The sequence below is a fragment of the Pinus tabuliformis genome, chromosome X (assembly GCF_031772625.1).
Source record: "Pinus tabuliformis cultivar Carrire ecotype Pingquan chromosome X, CPIR1, whole genome shotgun sequence".
Classification (NCBI taxonomy): Eukaryota; Viridiplantae; Streptophyta; class Pinopsida; order Pinales; family Pinaceae; genus Pinus; species Pinus tabuliformis.
In genome coordinates this window covers 1,150,348,359-1,150,369,376 of record NC_142308.1, presented here as the reverse complement: position 1 = coordinate 1,150,369,376, position 21,018 = coordinate 1,150,348,359, and positions in this window count along the sequence as shown.

Sequence of the window (21,018 nt, the reverse complement as noted above, 5' to 3'; positions counted from 1 at the left end):
TGGCTTCTTTACCATAAATTAGGAAGTACGGTGATGTATTCAGAGAGGGCTTGGGTGTCACACAGTTAGCCCATAATGCATTCATCAGGGCAATATGCTAGTTACACTGCTCAGAGAAAACAATCTTCTTGATTATGCGAATGAGGTTTTTATTTGTGTATTCCGCGAGACCGTTTCCTTGCGGGTAATAGTTAGATGAATTCTTTATCACAATACCATTCTGTAATGCAAAATCATAGAGTTTCAAAGATGATAAGTACGTTGCATTATAGAAAACAAGTGATACCAGAACACCGAAGCGTGAGATGATTTTTTGCTAGAGGAAGTTGATGACCTCCTGGTCGTTCACTTGTTTGAGTGGAACTACTTCTGTCCACTGCGTGAAGTAGTCAATTGCTGTTAGGATGTAGCGGTGATGCTTTGAAGAATGTGGGAAGATTTCCCCAATGATGTACAGGCCCCACTATTGGAATGGTTTGGTCACTGCAACATGGTGTAGTGGGGTTGCTGATCTTCCTGTTCTGTCGGCGCATCGTTGACAAACCGGACACTTGCGAGCATAAACATGTGCATCCTTGAATAATGTGGGCCATTAAAAAACGGCTCGCATAATTTTGTGCACAGTGGTGTTTCCTGCAAAGTGACCCCCAATGGGTCCGTCATGCAGATCTTGAAGTACCTTCTCTGATTCATGTGCCTCCAGGCACCTGAGCAAAACTCCGTTATTGTGTTTTCTGTAAAGCACTCTGTGCACCGACTGATATGCTAAGGATTTGAGGCACAATGTCCTCTTCTGTCTGATGGAAAAGTGAGAGGGTATGGTGCCTTGCTCAAGGTACTGGCGCACATCTGCATACTAAGAGGTTTCGTCTTCTGTGGGTGTTGCTCGCTTTATATCATGCATCTCAATTTCCTACTCCCAACCAGTGAGCTCTTCTTCTCTCTCCAGAGCATGTACTGCTTCAACTGCAAGTTTGCAAAGCTCATGTCCTTTGATCCTGTGAATTGGCTTGTTTTCAAGATCATGCTCTTGCAAGCCTATCATCCAGTTCATACATCGTTCACCCAGTTCTTGTTGTACAAGCAATGTGCAGACCGTTGGGTGAGGGACAAAGACTATGCAATGGCTCTTCAACAAGTAGGGCCTAAAGTGTTTCACTACCTTGTAAACTGCATAAGCTTGCTTGTCAATGATGGGGTAGTTGAGTTCTATCCCCTGCATGCTTTCACTCATGAAGAAGATTGGGTGTTCATCATTCATCTCCTCCTTCTGAGTGAGTACTGCGGCTAGTAAATTGTCAGAGGTGAAGGTGTATAGTAGGAAATCCTTCTTGAAGTCTGGGTTGTAGAGTGCAGGCACTTCCGCAATGGCCTGCTCGATTTGGGCGAATGCATACTTTTCCCTATTATCCTAGTTGTAGACTGCATCTTTCTTGATCATATCCTGCATGGGCTTAACTATTTGTGCATATTCTGAGATGAACTTCCGGAGGAAGTTTATCTTGCCCAAGAAGGACTGCATGGCTTTCTTGTTGGCTGGGTAAGGGATCTGTGTGATAGTCTAGACCCGGTTTTAGATCCACCTTGATCCCGCTTTTGGCAACAATGTGTTCAAGTAGGTTCCCCTATGACACTGCGAATATGCTCTTTTTGGGATTCAAGGAAATCTTGTATCTTCGACATCGCTCAAAAATTTTCTTCTGATGGCATATGTGGTCCTCTCATCTTCTTGAGAACACAGTCACATCATCGAGGTATACCACTATGCTCTGTTCAATGAGTCCATGAAAAGTGATGTCCATGGTGTGTTAAAATTTTGTGCCTGCATTTACAAGCCCAAACAGAATTCATCTATAAGCGAACATAACCCACTTGGTACGCAAAGTAGTTTTGAGTCTGTTAGGTTCTGCTACCAGAACTTGATTATATCCTGAGAAATCGTCAAGAAGGGAAAACATCTGTGGCCCAGATACTATTTACAAAATATGGTCCATAGATGTCACTGGGTAGTTTTCTTTGTCCGAGGTGTGGTTTACGTTCTCGAAATTGACACACAAGCAGATTTCTCCAAACTTCTTATGTACAGGAACAAGATTTGAGACCCATGTGGAATGGCGAACTTTGTATATGATCCGTGCATCCAACATCTTAGTAATCTCTTTATGTATGAGGGGTTCAAGCGACGGATGTACTTTCCTCATCTTCTGTTGATATGGCTTGACCCCTTCTTTGATCGGGATGATGTGTTGGATGATCCGCATGTCATAAGTTTTCAGATCATCATACGTCCACGTGAACACATCTCGGTATTGTTTGAATAAGCGGATAAAGGCCTGCCGCTCTTGCTGTGTACAACATGTACCAAGATTGACAAACTTCGGATCTTGTTCTGTTCCCAGGTTAATCAGTTCGTGCCTCATGGTGGAACTATGGGTCTTGTTGTTCCTTGGCCCCTAAAAATGTTCTTGCAAGTCATAAAGCTTTTCCAATGTTGCCACACCCTTTGTGATAAGGTGGCCTTTCCTGTTACCATCTTCAGCTTGCAGAGAGCGCTCATGCTCGTCATTGTCTATCACTGCATCTTTGAAGACATCAACATTGGCCATGAAATGCAATATCTATTGATCATCATTAAACATGCGTAAGTTAGTTATGTTGTCCGGGATAGATGGTTTGTACAAAATTTCAATAGTAAATCTATCCCTAATCGGTGACATTCTCGAAGCTGCATTTGCGAGTGCATTGGAAGCTGCATTATGCATGCGTGGTACAACAATGATATTAAATGACTAGAAGTTTGACATTAGTCGCCATACCTCTTGCTGGTAACTTTTGAGATGCGGTGATAAATAGTGAATTGTGTTACATACCTGCGGTACCACTATCTTTGAATCACCTACCACTTTGAGTGCAACCACGTCAAGGTTGATGGCTTTCTACAATCCCAACACGAGTGCTTCATACTCAATAATGTTATTCGTGCATTTGAACTCCAAGCGACTTGAAGCCAGATGCTTCCTGTTGTAAGGGTCAATCAAGACACTTGGCTCCTAAGTTGTCCTGTGTCTTTGATCTGTCAAAGTACATGGTCCAAAATTTGTCTGTACACAGACCACTTGATGTGCTAGTACTAGTGCTACTACTGTTGCTGCTATTACTACTACTATTGGTACAATGTACTATACAAGTGTGGGGGGACCCCCTTTACTCCTAAGATTGTAACGGTCAGTTTTCTTTTGAGGTTGCTTATCAGTATTCATCTTTGACATCATTCGCGAGCACTGTTATGCATTCACCACATGCCTAGAGCTTGGGAATTCCTTCTCGCATCCTTGGAGTACTTTTATGATTCGTCATCCTTGATGACTCCAATTGCACGTAGGTCTTTTTCAACAACAATAGCCTATTCTTAGTTTTCTAAGAGTGTTGGTTTCACAGCTCGCTTGAAGAACTGCGCGTGTAGTAATCAACCGTGATGTAGTCATGAGGTTTAGTGTCCACTGAAAACTTGTTCAATATGCGTGTAAACCTCTGATTGAAGTCTTTCACTTTCTCTTTTCCCTCCATCTTGAGGCTTCCCAATTCTTTGAGTAGCATGGCTGGGGTCTTGTCATCAACAAAATTTTCAAGGAACATGCGTTTGAATGCACCCTAGTTTTGTATAGAGTTTGGTGGAAGGCTATGATACCATTCAGTTGCACGATCGTCCAAGGTACCTGGGAATAATATACATGCTACATCGTCATACCGTACCTTAAGGGTCTACAGCTATAGGTAGAAGTTTTCCAAGTGGTCTACTGCCTTCACCATGCTGTCAGGGTTTAATTTGATGTTCATTCTTTCTGCTCGTTTCGACATCTTGTGCAGAACAGTCGGGAGAGCCAATGGTACCTGAGTCATCTATTCAATATTTGGGTCAGTTGTTTCTTCTTCTTCTTCGTCCTCCTCCTCTCTTTCAGAATTAGATCGTTCCGACTTTGAGTCTGTTGGTTCGTCTCTGCCTTCGCCTCCTCCACTGCCTTCCCCTCTGCCTCCTGTACCGGAGTTCCATCCCAAGATAACAAGAGTGTCTTTTTCACCTTGTTAGAAGACCGAAGGTTCCTCTCTATCTTCAATAGCTTTTGCCAGACCTTCGAGTGTGGCAAGGACTGCTTCTTCCAACGGTGATACAACAACTCCTGTAGCAGTGGCTTTTGGCTTTCTTGATGCGTATGGAAGATGTTGTATGCTTGGGATCAATCTGAATGCTTTCGCGAACTGGTGAGTGATGGGGCAGACGGAGCAAAGGCGTTGATACCAAATTTCGTGTTCAATCTTTGGCGGTGAGGAGTAACCAACTGCAGATTTGTGTGTAGGTGAGAGGGAGTGTGAGTTACTCCCTTGACCAGATGGTTGATGAATGAGTGTGAGAGGATGTTCAACCATATACAACTGGCTTCCCTCCTTCTAGCGCTAGAAATGTTGATGGTGCTAGACCCGCCAACATTCAAGGGATCACCCCAATATGAAGTCCCAACTAGACCTCACACCATTTGGTGTGGGAGTCCCATCCGGTATGATGGCTCAGTTGCCATTGTCTTAAGGATTTGCCTCAACTCTTGCTTGTCAGCACAAGAGAGTGGTTTGCTTCATCTTCGAGAAGTGATGTTTGCATGGCTAGTGATTGCTAGCGCTACTTGTGTCAACAGTTCTTTCACTGTAAAGGGAGAGGGTGAGAGTGAGTCCCATGTCGGTTGGGAGGAATCTCCAACTTTGATAGGAACACACAACATGACAGGACATGCACAACTTCCGGAGGAGCAGTCCACATGGATGTGGAAGTCACAACACACAAGGGAAGATAACATGTATAACACTTAGCGGCTGAATCCACATGAGTGCAATGATTGTTACAACAAATTTTATGTGAAAGGTTTGTCTGATGTCTAGGGAGGTAGCCACCATGGGCGAGAAAACGTTAACAACATATACAACACATTTTCATTAACAAATTATGTATTACAACAAGTGAAGTAAGTTCAAGTGTTCAACACAAGTTAAAGCAACATGCATTCCAAGTGTTCAAGATTAGTCTTACAACATTTACAATACATGTGTGAAAATGTGTTGGCCTATTAGCAGGCTTCTGAATTAAGCGAAAGTTCCAAGGCACATCGTTACACCATATATCACTAACCCCATGCGTGGGGCATTGGAGCCACTACTTACTCCTCAAAGAAAAGATTACAAACTCTCTTGGCTATGTGGGAGGAGCTGAGGTGAAAAGTCCTGTGCATGTACAAATGAGGGGGTATTTATAGCCAAGGGTGAAATTGACCCTTGTGGTTGTTCGACTACCCTAATGACTATTTGACTTCCATGACTTTTCGACTTTACATGACTCTTTGTACAACAAGTGGGTCTCATGGACTTCCACGTTAAATTACATTGATTGACAACATGGCCCACAGTAGAGAAGTGGATGGCATGACTCATGACATGACTCGACATGACAGTGCTAGTACGTTCATGCTACTGCTAGAGTGCATGTTGAGCTGTAGTGTTGCTGGGTGATGGATGTCTTCATGGTGTGTTACAGCTTCACCTCCACATGGAAAAATGCGCGGAGTATTCGATGGTTGTTGGTTCACTTGATTTTGCTTTGGCACGTTGCTTCTTGCTTGTATGGTGGAAGGCTTGACAGGATCATTTGTTTGCGAAAGGTGAATCTTCGTCCGTTCGTCCGTCCGTGAGCACATCTTGCATGTTTGCTCGTCCGTCCATCTGCGAACACATCTTTGCATGATCATCTATTCGTGAGCACATCTCTTTGCATGCATCATTCGTTGGTCTGTTGGTAAACCTGTACTTCGGCATGTGCTCCCTTCATTCATCCCATTCGTCATCGTGCCATGTTTGCTGGTGTACCTATACTTGCAGTCACTCATGACAAGATGAAATCAAATCCAAAAACCTCCTAGTCTACCATGACGCATGATCATTTCGGATGCAGGTGTTTGGGAGAGGCAACAAGGTTGCAAGACAGGATGATGGCTCTAGGCACTGCTGATGATGTTGGGCGTGGGATCCCCCAAGGGAAGTTTTGGGGCTTAGAGCCCATATTTTGGTCAAAAACGGTAACTTCAATGTAAACACTTTGCATTTTGTGGGCGTAGAGCGCGTAGCTTCTAAAAGAGTCATAGGGTTGTCCACCCTCAATTTTGTTATTGTAATGTCAGCTGTAGAGATCTACCCATGGTCCACAGACCATGGGATTGTATAAATAGAGCGAGGCTCTAAGTAGTTAAGATATCAATCATGGAAGAATGGATCTAAGGATGAAGAGTTGAGTCATATCTGAAGTGTAAAGTCTAGTTGTGGGTCGTAGAGTAGGAGAAGGCTCTGTAGTTGAGTGCGTAGAGGCCTAGTAGTCCGCAGCTGAGTGCGTAGGGCGAGTCGAGTTTGTAACAGTTGGAACATTAATCAAGAGAAGTTTCATGTCCATTCTGCGTATTTATTTCCTGTTTTATGCATCTGATACATTGAATATATATTGCACTTTTAATGCTTATATGATGCGCAAATATGTATGAGTGTGTTGATTAAGTGAATACAAGATAGGTTATCTGTTTATGCGAAGTTGACTAACATATGTAAGAGGATAAGCAAGATTTGCGGTGTAGTCTAGGGAAATAGTGCAGTTCGCTGCCATAGCAGTGCGAAAGCATCTCAACCTTTGGTTAGGGCTATGCGAAAGGCAATTATAATAGATCACGATGGTATTGAAGGTTAGAGAAATGCGCGAAGTAACCTACGTGAAGATAAGCACAGTTGGAATAAATCATCACCACATACATCTCAAGGGTGCGGAAACTTGGTTCCAACATCCCCCCATACTGCTTCGGGTGAGACTTCAGTCCGCACTCCGCGGGCTTATGCCAAAAGGGCCAGTAGTGTAGGGATTTGTTTGGCTAATTAATGCGGATGCACATGAACTTCGTGCTGAATTGTAGAATCAATAAGCATGTGTTGGGGGGATTGATGTGCAAATGGCTCTTAATGTTGGGAAGACATTAGGTAGAAAGAATAATCGCGCAGAAGGTTCTATGCACGGTACAGTTGGTAAAGTTAAATGGAGAACTCTTCCCAAGAAAAGTTAATGGTAGTCATTTGAAGGTGTACATAGGGGGCTCGGCCATCTGACTAGCCGACAAAAGCATAGTCTTAGCACTCCACACAGCTGAAAGGAGGCGCGTGACTATAAAATACTATGCCCAGGAGTTTTGCGATGTCAGGACTGTGCACAATAGCGAAGGTCACAGGGTCCACGACAGCGCGAGGGTAGCTGAGTTTCCGCGCAGGTCGGCTGGAAAGTGACCGTTACAGTCACTATTCATGATGTGATGCTTGGTTTGAGACCAAATGGAGCGGGTGACAGGCATTTAAGGCAAACTTTATGGGCTAGATTCTTGAAAATATGCCGCCAATCGAGCATTAATGGACCGAATGTGGGGGGAACGGTCGAATTCAAATTCAAAAGGCACTATAAATTACAAAGGGTTGTCCAGCAAACAACACTTGGCAATTTGAGGACTGAGTTGTTGCGCACACAGACATTCATGAACCCAGATCTGTTCAATCTTCTGAAGGTGAATTCTTTGTTTGAGCAATTACCCGAGTCGTTAAGAGAATTGTGGAATAACACTATGGAAGCACTTGAGGAAGCCATGGATACCAGAGTAATGACCGCTGAGGAAGCCACACAGGCCATTACGGAAGTAGAAGTCCCAGAAAGTGCCGAGATAGTCGTAGAAATCCCTAAATCGCCGCGCACGCCGAGACCCAAGAAAGATAAGCAAGCTATGGTACCAGTGCGTGTATCTCCCAGGAACCCGTTAAAGACTAAGCGTGCCATGGAAGAAAAGGGGAAGGCTATTAATTTGGAGACCGATGAGGAGGAAGAATTTGAAGAAATATTGGTAGAGGAGGAGGAGGATGTAGAAATGGAGGTTCACACCCAGGGTGTGGACCCTCTTACCAGGTTGCCTGCATATGTTCCTTCGCGGAAGGGTAAAGCGAAGGTGCCTAAAGACATAGACGAGAGTAAGAGCTCTCTGCAGACTCCGCTACTCCCTGACGACATCATTTTCGAAGGAGCACACTTGGGGTGAGTGCTTGTACTAAAATTTGAAGACTGGGATCTTGCAGACCACAAGAAGTTCCCACATTTGGCAACCGCACAGCTAATGCGCCAAAAGAAAGACGTGTCGACTAGAGTCATAGAGTTGGAGCCGCATAAGTGGCTGAGAGGTGTAGAAAAGGCAGGATTGGTAAAACTGCTCTGGGTGCCGCATTACCATCGCGCCCTAGTGACCATTTTTGTCATCAGGCAGCTACTCTACTTGGTGCATGATGGGTGCTTGTGGCTGGAGGAGCCCATCCCCATCACAGACCACTTGATTCACATAATTACCCGGCTCCCTTGCAAAGGGGAGGACCCAGCAAACATCTTGGAGGGTAAGAGTGATGATTTGGCCATCACGGAGGCTATGAAGAAGAAGTTCAAGCTGGAGAAGAAGAAGAGAGGGTACGCGATTTCCAGCATCAATAACCCTACGGTCAAAGTCGCAACACAAATATTGGTAGGGAAGGTTATGCGGAAGTGCCGCGCGGATGAGGTGCCCACGTCGGTGGTTGCACTTGCAGCACAATGCATAGAAGGGGTCCAATTCAACTGGGAAAACTACTTATGCAGAGAGTTCCTTGAGAACTGTTGTGAGGCACAGGAGAAGGGGAAGAATTTTCACTATTCCTAGCTTATGTTGTCCATAGTACCGGTGGCATGGGAATTTCTTGAAGACAGCCAATTCTCGGCGATTGTGTAGGACCTTCCGGAGGCAGCGAAGTACGCTTCGTTGTGGGAAACTCAAGATGCGCAGAGGATAAGGGACAATACAATATTCTGGGTGTTCATGGAAATGAACATTAGAATTGGGATTGATCGCAAGCCGTGGTTATCGCCCATAGTCTACAACAGTCTGCAGAGCTTCCAAGAGTTCAAGGCAGATTTCCATCACGTTTACATCAGGGTGCAGAAGGACCCTACGAAGACCTAGAGCGAGCTACCCTACCTGGTGATAGATGACGTCATCTTCACAGTCCTTAAGTCGTGGCCACTAGAGTAGCGCGCTCCAGCCAAATACGTGGTGGAAGCAGAAAATTCCGCCCCACATTAGGAAAAGGACGAGGCCAAACTGCAGATGGCGCAGTTGGCAAAAAAACACAGGAATGAAGCGGCAAAAGCTAAGGCCCAGGCGCCGCATGACGCTGCAAAGTTGGCAGAAGAAAAGTAGAAGGAAACCAAGGAAGAGCACTAGGGAGACAAGTTGCCTTCGCCCGAATAGGAGACAGATACAAAGCAACGTGGTGCGGACCCGCAAACAGTGTCCACCCAGTTGAAACGACCCCGCCCAAGAGAGCAGGTAGGGCCGCGGAAGAAGTCGAAGGCTTCAAAGAATTCTTTCGAACCGATCACCCTCGCTGAGGGGGATATGCACGATATTGGGGAGATGGTGAGGGACATCACCGCACAGATCCTCCAACGGTTCGTGGAGGAACACTCTATGGTGTTGGGGGCACTCCGAGCGCAGATATAGGAGTTGCAGGTGTGCACCTTGTTGATTTGGGGTAGCATCGGATGTGCTATAGCCACGAAATTTGGTGGAGAGGTTGGGGCACATGAGATCTCCAATACCCAGAAAGGGTCTGGGAAGATTCTAAACAGATAAGGAGATATTAAAATAATTAATATTTTTAATGGAGTCCCTAAGTCTAACTTAGGGAAAATAAAATATTAATGTGTATTAATATGAATCTGTGTTAGAGTGGTCCAAAAGACATGGATCAAGCCAGATCTAATCTTAGACATTGATTAGGGACTTAATCTTGGCCGTTGATATGTCAACGAGAAAAGTATAAGAGGAGGCTTGAGGGTCATTTGGAGAGCACACTAGATGATCAGTCATTCTATTCTCTAGAGCGGAGTTTGCTAAGAGAGATAGAATCAGTGATTGAGAGAGAAGCTGAGGGGCATTGGTTACAAAGGAACATAGAAGGTAGAGATTGTGCCAAGAGAGCAGCACAACAACCAAGGAGAGTGATGCAGAGCCTGCAAAGGCTCACGCAGGGCCACGCAGAGGCATCCAAGTGTTGCACAGAGCACCAGAGGGGCTAGCGTAGCTGATGCAGAGGCTCCCAGAGCTGACGCAGGCCTAGTTAGGATAACATAGGGCTAGTGTGAGACAGAGAGGGGCTGACGTAGTCCATATTGGGCAGACAATGGGGTTGTAGTAGTAGTTTTGTGCTGAGGAGCTAACAGAGGGTTTTTCGGGTTTCAGCCAAGAGATTTCTCTTAAACTATGAAGTATAGATGTTAAGGAAATTCTTTGTTGGTAGGCCAGTTACAACACCCAGATTGTACTCTGATATTTCTTAATAAGAAAACCCTCAGATAGCTGCACCGGTTTTCCTGCATTGGGTTTTTCTGGGGACATTGGTCCAAAAATAATGGTGTCATGTGGTGTGTTTGTTCTTGTTTCTTTTAGTTGCTGATCTGTAATATGTTGAGCATGCACTAGTGTTTATTTTCAGTATTTACTTTGTAAATAACTTGTTAACAAAAAATAACAAGTAGGTAGGAATAAATCAGATAAGGTGCATGGAGGGTTTCTAAGTAAGTAAATTTAGAAACTTCAACATGGTATCAGAGCGTGATTGCAGATCACAAGAGGACTAAAAGACATCAGCCGAGTGGAGCAATAGCAGCAGAAAACAACTGCACCGAGGTGATAGAAGTTGTTTCTAGTAGCACAGAAGCCAAGAAGTGTGACGCAGAGACAACCAGAGCCATGCAGAAGAAGCCAAGAGTTGTGCAGAGCCTCAGAGAGGCCAACATTGCTGACGCAGAGGGCTAGAGGGTTGATGCAGGGCATCCCAGGGCTGACGCAGACCCATCTGGGGTGACGCAGAGCTAGCGTTAGGTAGAGAGGGGCTGACGTAGTTCACAGAGAGGCAGTTGCTAGAGTCTAGAAGGCTTCAGAAATATTGCAAAGTGGAGTTGGTGAGGTACTATAGTCAGAACAATAACTGATAGAGCAGGGCCAGAGGAGTTGTTGTCGAGGGTTTCTAGCCGAGGAACCTAGATTAGCAGTGCAGTTGAATAAGACGATAAGAGTAGGGGGCATCTTGACAAGCGGCATAAGGATTTCCAAGAGGGAAATCAGGACTCAGAAGGAGTCCAGAAGAGAAATTCCAGACGGGAAGTAGAGACTCAGAGGAGTCGAACAAAGAACTTCTAGGAGGGAAGTAGAGGAGCGTCATGGTGCTACATGGAGTAAGAGACCAAGATATACTGGACGGAGCATCGAACTTTGCAATCTGGAAGGCCAAAATCTTATCAGTGCTTGATAGGAATCATGTCAAGAACTTCACCTTGAAGGTTATAGCTATCCCAGTCAACCCCAATGATAACGACAAGTACGAAGAGGTGATGGCCAAGTGCATTATCCTTGACGAGGTCAAGGATCATGTGGTACCACATATAGTCGAGAAGGAAACGACAGTTGAGATGTGGGAGTCTCTCAAGAACCTGTACCAGCATACTTCTATGCAGAGAAGAATGCTGCTCGAGAACCAGATGAGGTCGTATTAGATGAAGAAGGGTCAATCGATTGACTCCTTCCTCGGAGGACTGAATGAGATCCGAGATTAGTTGACTGCTATAGGAGTGACACTGGATCAGGATCTTATGGTGAGGATAACCTTGAATGCTGTCTCAAAAGAGTGGGAAGTTTTTTTTCCAGAGCATCCTGGGCAGAGGGACTCTCCTACCTTGGGACGAGATGTGGGTAGCTCTTCACCAGGAAGAGATCAGACAATAGTCAAATAAAGGTAGCAACAACAAATGGATCATGGTTAAGCAGGAGGAGGAGGATATGGCCCTAGCATCTGAGGGAAAGTAGGAGAAGTGCAAGAAGAAGGATCTCTCCAAGATCAAGTGCTTCCACTATGGGGATATGGGCCATTATGCGACCCAGTGCTCAAGGAAGAAGAGTAAGGGAGAGTCTTCCGAGACTAAGGCAGCACCAACATGGGCAAAGAAGGAAGTTTTGACAGATGATGAATGTGCCATGAGTGCACATGCACCACTTGAGCGGAAGTGGGGAGACATTGAGCTGTAGTCAGGTGGACTAGAGGTGATGAGGGGTAGGATCCTCGGGGTACCCAACCTCTTCGATTAGACGTTGCTACGAGAGCCCCGACGAGGAGTAGCAAGACTGGCTGAGTGGGTAGAGACGGATGCGGATGGAGTGGCAGAAAGAGATACAGTGCAGGAGTCTCAAGACAACACAGAGCTAGTAGGCTGCAGCAGTGCGAGAGGCACAAGAGTGTTGCACCAGTGTAGGAAGGCACAGTGAGGTGTGCAATGGTGTGAGATGCAGGGAGTTGTTGCAACATCGTAGAGGTCAGAGAGAGGGAGCACTTGTCAACGACAGAAGTAGCTTCAGCATCAGTGGGTGTCTCTAGCCCAATAGGGAGGTTAGTTGGGAGATTAGTTACTTCTCAATAACTGAGTTGCAGTGCAGCAGTGAGCAGGACGATGCAACTTGATGAGAGGAGGAGCCATGCGGATGTAGTGCTGGGAGAAAGGACTAGCAGCAACACAGATGCAAAGGGAGCTGTCGTATAGATGAAGCAGTGGCAGTGGTAGAACCATGGACAATAGTACAAGATGAAATAGTGTAGAGGATGTTGGGTAGGAAGGCCTAGCATCAGCACAGGTACCGATGCCGGATGATCAAAGTAATACTCAGTTAGGAGTATTGCCAGAGCACAGTCCTTGCTAAGAGGGAGTGTCGATTTGGGGTAGCATCAGATGTGATATAGCCACGAAATTTGGTGGAGAGGTTGGGGAACATGAGATCTCCAATACCCAGAAAGGGTTTGGGAAGATTCTAAACAAATTAGGAGATATTAAAATAATTAATATTTTTAATGGAGTCCCTAAGTCTAACTTAGGGAAAATAAAATATTAATGTGTATTAATATGAATCTGTGTTAGAGTGGTCCAAAAGACATGGATTAAGCCAGATCTAATCTTAGTTGTTGATTAGGGACTTAATCTCGGCTGTTGATATGTCAACAAGAAAAGTATAAGAGGAGGCTTGAGGGTCACTTGGAGAGCACACCAAATGATCGATCATTCTATTCTCTAGAGCAGGGTTTGCTAAGAGAGATAGAATTAGTGATCAAGAGAGCAGCTGAGGGGCATTGAGTACAGAGGAACAAAGAAGGCAGATATTGTGCCAGGAGAGCAGCACAACAGCCAAGGATAGTGACGTAGAGCCTGCAAGGGCTCACGCAGGGCCATGTAGAGGCAGCCAAGTGCTGCGCAGAGCATCAGAGGGGCCGGCGTAGCTGACGCAAAGGCTCCCAAAGTTGACGCAGGGCCTCCTAGGGCTAACGCAAGCCTAGAAAGGCTGATGTAGGGCCAACGTGAGACAGAGAGGGGCTGACGCAGTCCATATTGGGCAGATGCTAGGGTTGTAGGAGCAGTTTTGTGCTAAGGAGATGTCGTAAGGGTTTTCTGGGGTTTCAGCCAGGAGATTTCTCTTAAACTGTGAGATATAGTTGCTAAGGAAATTATCTATTCGGTAGGCCAGTTACGGCACACAGATTGTACTATGATATTGCTTAATATGAAAACCCTCAGATAGCTACACTAGTTTTCCCGCATTTGGTTTTTCTGGGGACATTCCAAAAATAATGGTGTCATGTGGTGTGTTTGTTCTTGTTTCTTTTAGTTGCTAATCTGTAATATGTTGAGCATGCACTGGTGTTTATTTTCAGTATTTACTTTGTAAATAACTTGTTAAAGAAAAATAACAAGTAGGTAGGAATAAATCAGATAAGGTGCATGGAGGGTTTCTAAGTAAGTAAATTTAGAAACTTCAACGCACTCGACAGGCTGGCACTGTGTCAACCAGCCTCACACTAGGCACGACCGTGGCTAAGGAGATGTTGCACGCTCGGATGACTAACACAATCGTGCTGCCAAAGGGAGCACTAGCTACAGAAAATGAGGCCAACAGACCTATGGTAAGCGGCCTGAAGGGAATCGGGATAAATATGGTTGCGCTAACTCGGGAGACACTTTGTGTTTTTCAGGATGGAGTTATTGCAGAACTACGAGCCAGGGAGGGTCGCGTGCTCCAAGTAATGAGTGAGTAACGCATCAACATCAAAAAATTGAGCATGTAGTGTGACGAGGTAGTGGCGCAAAATAGACAACTAGTGCAGGTGGTCGAGGAAGCCTACCAAATGGTCTCGAAGTTGGCCATACCAGCAAAAGAGCCAGTGGAGGCATGCGTCCGGAAACTAGTGGCAAGGGTGCGCAAGGCAAAGGAAGAGATGGCTAGGGTTCAGCTTGAACTGAACCTTCAGATAGCTGAACTACAATTGAAGGCGCAACCTTAAACTCTTCCAGAAGTTAAGGATCACCACACCAATGTGATTACAAAAACTATATAACAGAGGTTAATAATGTAGTGACAGACTATACAAAGTTGTTCGAGCAGTCGTTCGAGGTTCTCACCACCCTTTAGGAGGACCCGAACATACAACGCCTAGAGACAGAGACGCGCGAGCTAAATAAGAAATACGACCAAGTAAAAGGGACCACGCAGATGGTTGCCCTTACACAAAGGCTCACGAGGATGCAATAGGCGAAAGCACTCAAGGAACAGGTAATGCTTCTCGACATAAGGAAGCAGTTCTAAAAGAACTCTTATAGTTGTGGGTTGATGAGGCGTAGATTGTTACAACCTCCATTGAAGCAAAGCTCGTGCAGCTGCAGGCAACATAGGAAAAAGTTCAGAGAAACAGTTCAGCTACAACAGTCTCTGAACAACGCGTTGAGGAGGTACAGGTAGCCGCTCAGTGCGCTACCGATCTTGTAGCAATCCAGGCAGAATTGGGAGGTCTTCACACAAAGATCTCCGCACTGACAGAGTGACTCGAGGGTGAGTCATGAGGTTTGTGTTGGGGGCCTGTTGGGCACAGGATCCCCCAAAGGAACTTTTGGGGCTTAGAGCCCATATTTTGGTCAAAAATGGTAACTTCAATGTAAAGACTCTGCATTTTGTGGGCGTGTAGCTTGTAAAAGAGTCATAGGGTTGTCCGTCCTCAATTTTGTTATTGTAATGTCAGCTATAGAGATTTACCCATGGTCTGCGGACCATGGGATTGTATAAATAGAGCGAGGCTCTAAGTAGTTAAGACATCAATCATGGAAGAACGGATCTAAGGATGAAGAGTTGAGTCATATCTAAAGTGTAAAGTCTAGTTTTGGGTCGTAGAGTAGGAGAAGGCTTTGCAGCTAAGTGTGCAAAGGCCTAGTAGTCCACAACTGAGTGCGCGGACCCCTGCAACTAAGTGCGTAGGGTGAGTCGAGTCTGTAACAGTTGGAGCATTAATAAAGAGAAGTTTCATATCCATTCTGCGTATTTATTTCCTATTTTATGCATCTGATACATTGAATATACATTGCACTTTTAATGCTTATATGATGCACGAATATGTATGAATGTGTTGATTAAGTGAATACAAGATAGAATATCTATTTATGCGAAGTTGACTAACATTTGTAAGAAGATAAGTAAGATTCATGGTGTAGTCTAGGGAAATAGTGCAGTTCGCTGCCATAGCAGCACGAAAGCATCTCAACCCCTGGTTAGGGCTGCACAAAAGGCGATTATAACAGATCGCGAGGGTATTGAAGGTTATAACAGTGTGCAAAATAACCTGCATTAAGATAAGCACAGTTAGACTAAATCATCACCATAGACATCTCAAGGGTGTGGAAACTTGGTTCCAGCATCCCCCATACTGCTCTGGGTGAGACTTCAGTCCGCGCTCCGCGGGATGATGCTGAAAGGGCCAGTAGTGTAGGGACTTGTTTGGCTAAATAACTCTGAACCTGGGTCAGGTCCCCTCAAGCCAATAGAAGAAAAATGTGCTAGGGTCACTAGGTGATGAAGATGGGAAATCCGAGTTGATAGTGACTGTCTGGGAGGTCTGGCTCAATTGGAAGGCAAAACTGTGCAAATTTTGGGAGGGACAGTCTGGGTTGCGGGAAGGCAAGGCAGATAGAATCTGTGCATTTTCTAGAATGAGCAGACAACGGGGGTTTGATAGCAAAATTTGCGTAATTTCTTGGAGAAACAGGTTGGGCTACAGGGAGGACTGACAGACAGGATTTGCATAGTTTTTTGGAGGAACTGGCCAGGAGCCTGGCAGCCAAAACTGCACAATTCCTGGAGGGAACTGGTAGCTAGCTACTGGGTCACTGGCAGCAGAAACTACTCAATTCCTGAGGGGAACAGGCAGTCAGCTGCCAGGAGCTTGGCAGCAGAAACTACGCAATTCCTGGAGGGAACGGTCAGTCTGTTGCTGGTAAGAGGAATTACACAGATGCTGGGAGGCCAGACTGCTGATCATCTTTTCTCAATTTTTGAGCTAAGCAGACTGCTGGGCAGCAGAAGGCCTACTCATGAAAACTACGTAATTTTTTGGATGAGCAGTCAGTCGACTATCAGGAGGAATGATTGGGAAAACTGCACAATTTTATGAGGGAGACAGGGAAGGGTGCTAGGTCTCTGTCCGTCCTGTCTGCGCAACTTCTTCAGTCAGTAGAGCGGGCAAGGATAGCAACCTCTGCGCAATTTTTGAGGGGAGTTAGTTCTGGGGTGACTGCCATGTCTGACTCTCCGGGTGGCCAGCATGAAGGTTGACTAAATTGCTTGTGAGCATCGCAACTTAAAAAGACTTGCTTGGTGCTTCTGCACTGTTCCGGGTGATAGTTGATCGAGTCGATGGAGGGGTGATGGTCTAACTGTCAGAGGGGAGTTTGGTCGTCAAAATTTTAGCAAAATGACTAAGTGTGTGCATGAGTGAAAGATGAAAATGTGATCTTACCAACACACACCCTCATGACTTGACAACGAGATGGCTCAAACCAACTAGACACACATGTTCAACATGACTGACTGACGTGTAAGCGACAAATGCGACACTCGTGATTGATTGTTGATCGACCATGACGATGCTTGTGTGACAGTGAATGTGACTCCTTGTGTGAGTGCGACAGATGTTTTCATAGTGAACATAACATGTACACATGAAGTGAAGACCTTGAGCATGACTAGAACATTATCGCAAGCAAGACATTGACATCAACATGCAAAATCTTGGGTGGAATGAACAAACAAGGTGGGTGTGAAGGCTCACATGAGCTCATAGAGTGAACTTGAGTGTATGCAACCATCAAGTGAAACAATCAAGGGAGGCTCTAAATTTGGGTGCAGGCCAAAATTTTGGAGGGTGGTTGTAGCCACTATAACAGTACCGGAGTTGGTAAAAGAATACTGGAAGTGGAGATATAGAGTACCAGAAGTGGTCGACACAAAGTATCAGAAATGTTTGAAAGAGTGTCGGAAGTGGTGTTACTGAGTACCAGATGAATCAGTGAGGGTTCGTGGACTAGAGGCCGAAGGCTAGGCAAGAAAGAAATAAGGAGCATTTATAATTCGAAAAGGAATTGTAACGGTCACTTTGCTTGCAAGTAGGTAAGTTCACATGGAATGATGGCAATATGTTGTGTGTGGAGCTCATTCAGAAATGATCCCCGTTAATGACATCGAGTGTATGGAAATGAGTGTTAAACATGATGCATAGAATGTGGTTGAGCACAGGAGTATGGGACGATCCATATCAAGGTTTCAGTAATCATTCGTCGCCATCATTCAACTTCATGGTTATGGAATGGTGGTATCGTCACTGTTTAAACAACCCACATAGGTGGAATCCAGATCATGAGATATTAACATATCATACATTTGCTTAGATTATGATCGGCATTTTCCCAATCACACCCATAGTCACCTCATTTAATCATACTAAAAAAAAGATTTTCTTGGGGATGAAGGGAAGTACTTTAGGTTTGGGATAGGGGCCTAATAGTGATGGTAATAAAAGTCTCATGAGGATAATTATATATATTCATTAGACAATTAATATGAATCTTAATTATAGAAAATAAAACATTGATCTCATGCGCAGATTTTGTCTACATTGCCTTCCCGCAGCCGGGACTATCCCTCCCAAAATTTGCATAGTTTTTCCTTCCAACCGAGACAAACCTCGCAGACAGTCACTGTTGACTCAGATTGCCCATCTTCATCACTCAGTGACCCTTGCGCAATTTTCATCAGCAGTGCTCGAAGCCATCATCCTACCTCACAACCTTGTTACCTCTCCCAAACACCTGCATCTGAAATGATCATGTGTCATGGTAGACTAGGAGGTTTTTGGATTTGATGTCATCTCTTCATGAGTGACTGCAGGTATAGGTACACCAACAAGCATGGCGAGATGAAAAATGGGATGAACGAAGGGAGCACATGCAGAAATATAGGTTCACCAACGAATGAATAAAGGATGCATGCGAAGAGATTTGCTTGTGAACAGATGATCATGAAAAGATGTGTTCGCAGATGGATGGACGAGAAAACATGCAATATGTGCTCATGGAAGGACGAACAGACGAACATGCACCTTTCACGAACAGATGAGCCTGTCAAGCCTTCCACCATACAAGCAAGAAGAAACGTGCCAAAGCAACATCAAAGCGAACCAACAACCATCGAAGACTTCATGCATTTTTCCATGCAAAGGTGAAGCTGTAACACACCAAGAAGACATCCATCACCTAGCAGCACTACAGCTCAACATGCACTCCAGCAGCAGCACGAACGTACAAACATTGTCATGTCGAGTCGTGTCATGAGTCATATCGTCCACAGCTCGACATGCACTCCAGCAGCAGCAAGAACGTACCAACATTGTCATGTCGAGTCGTGTCATGAGTCATATCGTCCACATCTCTACTGTGGGCCATGTTTTCAATCAATGTAATGTAATGTGGAAGTCCATGAGAACCACTTGTTGTACAAAGAGTCATGTAAAGTCGAAAAGTCATGGAAGTCAAATAGTCATGAGGGTAGTCAAACAACCACAAGAGTCAGTTTCACCCTTCGCTATAAATAACCCCCTCATTTGTACATGCACAGGACTTTTCACCTCAGCTCATCCCACATAGCCAAGAGAGTCTGTAATCTTTTATTTGAGGAGTAAGTAGTGGCTCCAATGCCCCACGCACGGGATTAGTGATGTATGGTGTAACGATGTGTCTTGGAACTTTCGCTTAATTCATAAGCCTGCTAACAGGCCAGCACATTTTCACACATGTATTGTAATTGTTGTAAGACTAATCTTGAACACTTGTAATGCATGTTGCTTTAAATTGTGTTGAACACTTGAACTTACTTCACTTGTTGTAATACGTAATATGTTATTAAAAATGTGTTGTATACGTTGTTAACATTGTCTCGCCTGTGGTGTCTATCTCCCCGGACATCAAACAAACCTTTCACATAAAACTTAATGTAACAATCGTTGCACTCGTGCAGACTCATTTGTTGAGTGTCATACGTGTTATCTTCCCATGTTTGTTGTGACTGTCGCATCCATGTGGACTGCTCCTCTGGAACTTTTGCATGCCCTGCCATGTTGTGTGTTCCTAGCAGAGTTGGAGCTTCCTCCCAACCAACTTGGGACTCACTCTCACCCTCTCCCTTTACAATGAAAGAACCATTGACACAAGTAACACTAGCAATCACCAGGCATGTGAACATCACTTCTCAAAGACAAAGCATGCCACTCTCCTGTGCTGACAAGCAAGGGTTGAGGCAAATCCTTAAGACAACGGCAACCGTGCCATCATACCAGATGGGACTCCCACACCAAACAGTGTGAGGTCTAGTTGGCACTTCATACCTAGGTGATGCCCTAAATGTTGGCGGGTCCAGCACCGTCAACAGGTACTCGTCCACCTCTGGTACCAAACCCTTCTCAAGTCTGAGGCACACTCTTAAAGCTAGCATGGGGGTAGATCAACATGAACCAGGGTTTTGGTCTTATAGAGAAACCGAGGAATACCGGTTTTGTAAGGAGAAGTTTAAAAAACTCGGTTGGATTCCATTCCTCAATAAGTTCAAAAGGTACCATGCAGGTGTTTCTCATTCCTTCACTCAAAATTACGATGGAGAGAATGTAGAGTTGGGAGGTCTACAGTTGAAAATCACAGAGACCGCCATGTTAGTTTTTGGCAGCATCGAAAGTTCTCTAGCCTTGAAAATTAGTGGAGAGGCTAAGGCACATGAGTTCTAAAGAACACATAAATCGTTTGGTGAAATTCCACCTTGATTGTACTTTATTAAAATAATTAATATTTTTAATGGAGTTCCTAAGTCTAAACTTAGGAAAATTAAAATATTAATGGGTATTAATCAAAATATGGGTGAGAATAATCTAGAAGGCGGATCAAGTCATGTTTTAATCTTAGATGTTGATTAGAGACTTAATCTCGATCATTGAAGACTCAACAGGAAAAGTATAAAATGGCGGCTTGGAATTCATTTGGAAACACAGAGAAAGAGAGAGAGAATTGATCTGGAGTTTGATTTATTGGGCTAGTAAGCCAAGAATTCAAATTAAGTGATCATTAAGCAGCAAAGGGGCAGTAAGAATCTGGGAGAAGGACTTTCCAGAGAATACTGATAGAGAGGCGGAGAGAGATTCCAGAGAGGTAGCACAAAAACCGAGAGAGCTAATGTTGAGCCAGTCTAGGCCCACGTAGTCCTGACGCAAAGCGAGAAGCGCATGCGCAGAGTAGAAAAGTTGCATGTCACACAGAATCTTGAACTATCGAGAACAGTCAAACTACCGTAATAGCCGGGATAGCTGACATATAGGGCATAGAAGCTGACACAGGGCTAACACAGAGCTTGAAAGGCTGACACAGGACTAGCATAGAAATAGTCGAGGCTAGCCAATCTTGTGCCGGATCAGCCAAAATTCTGC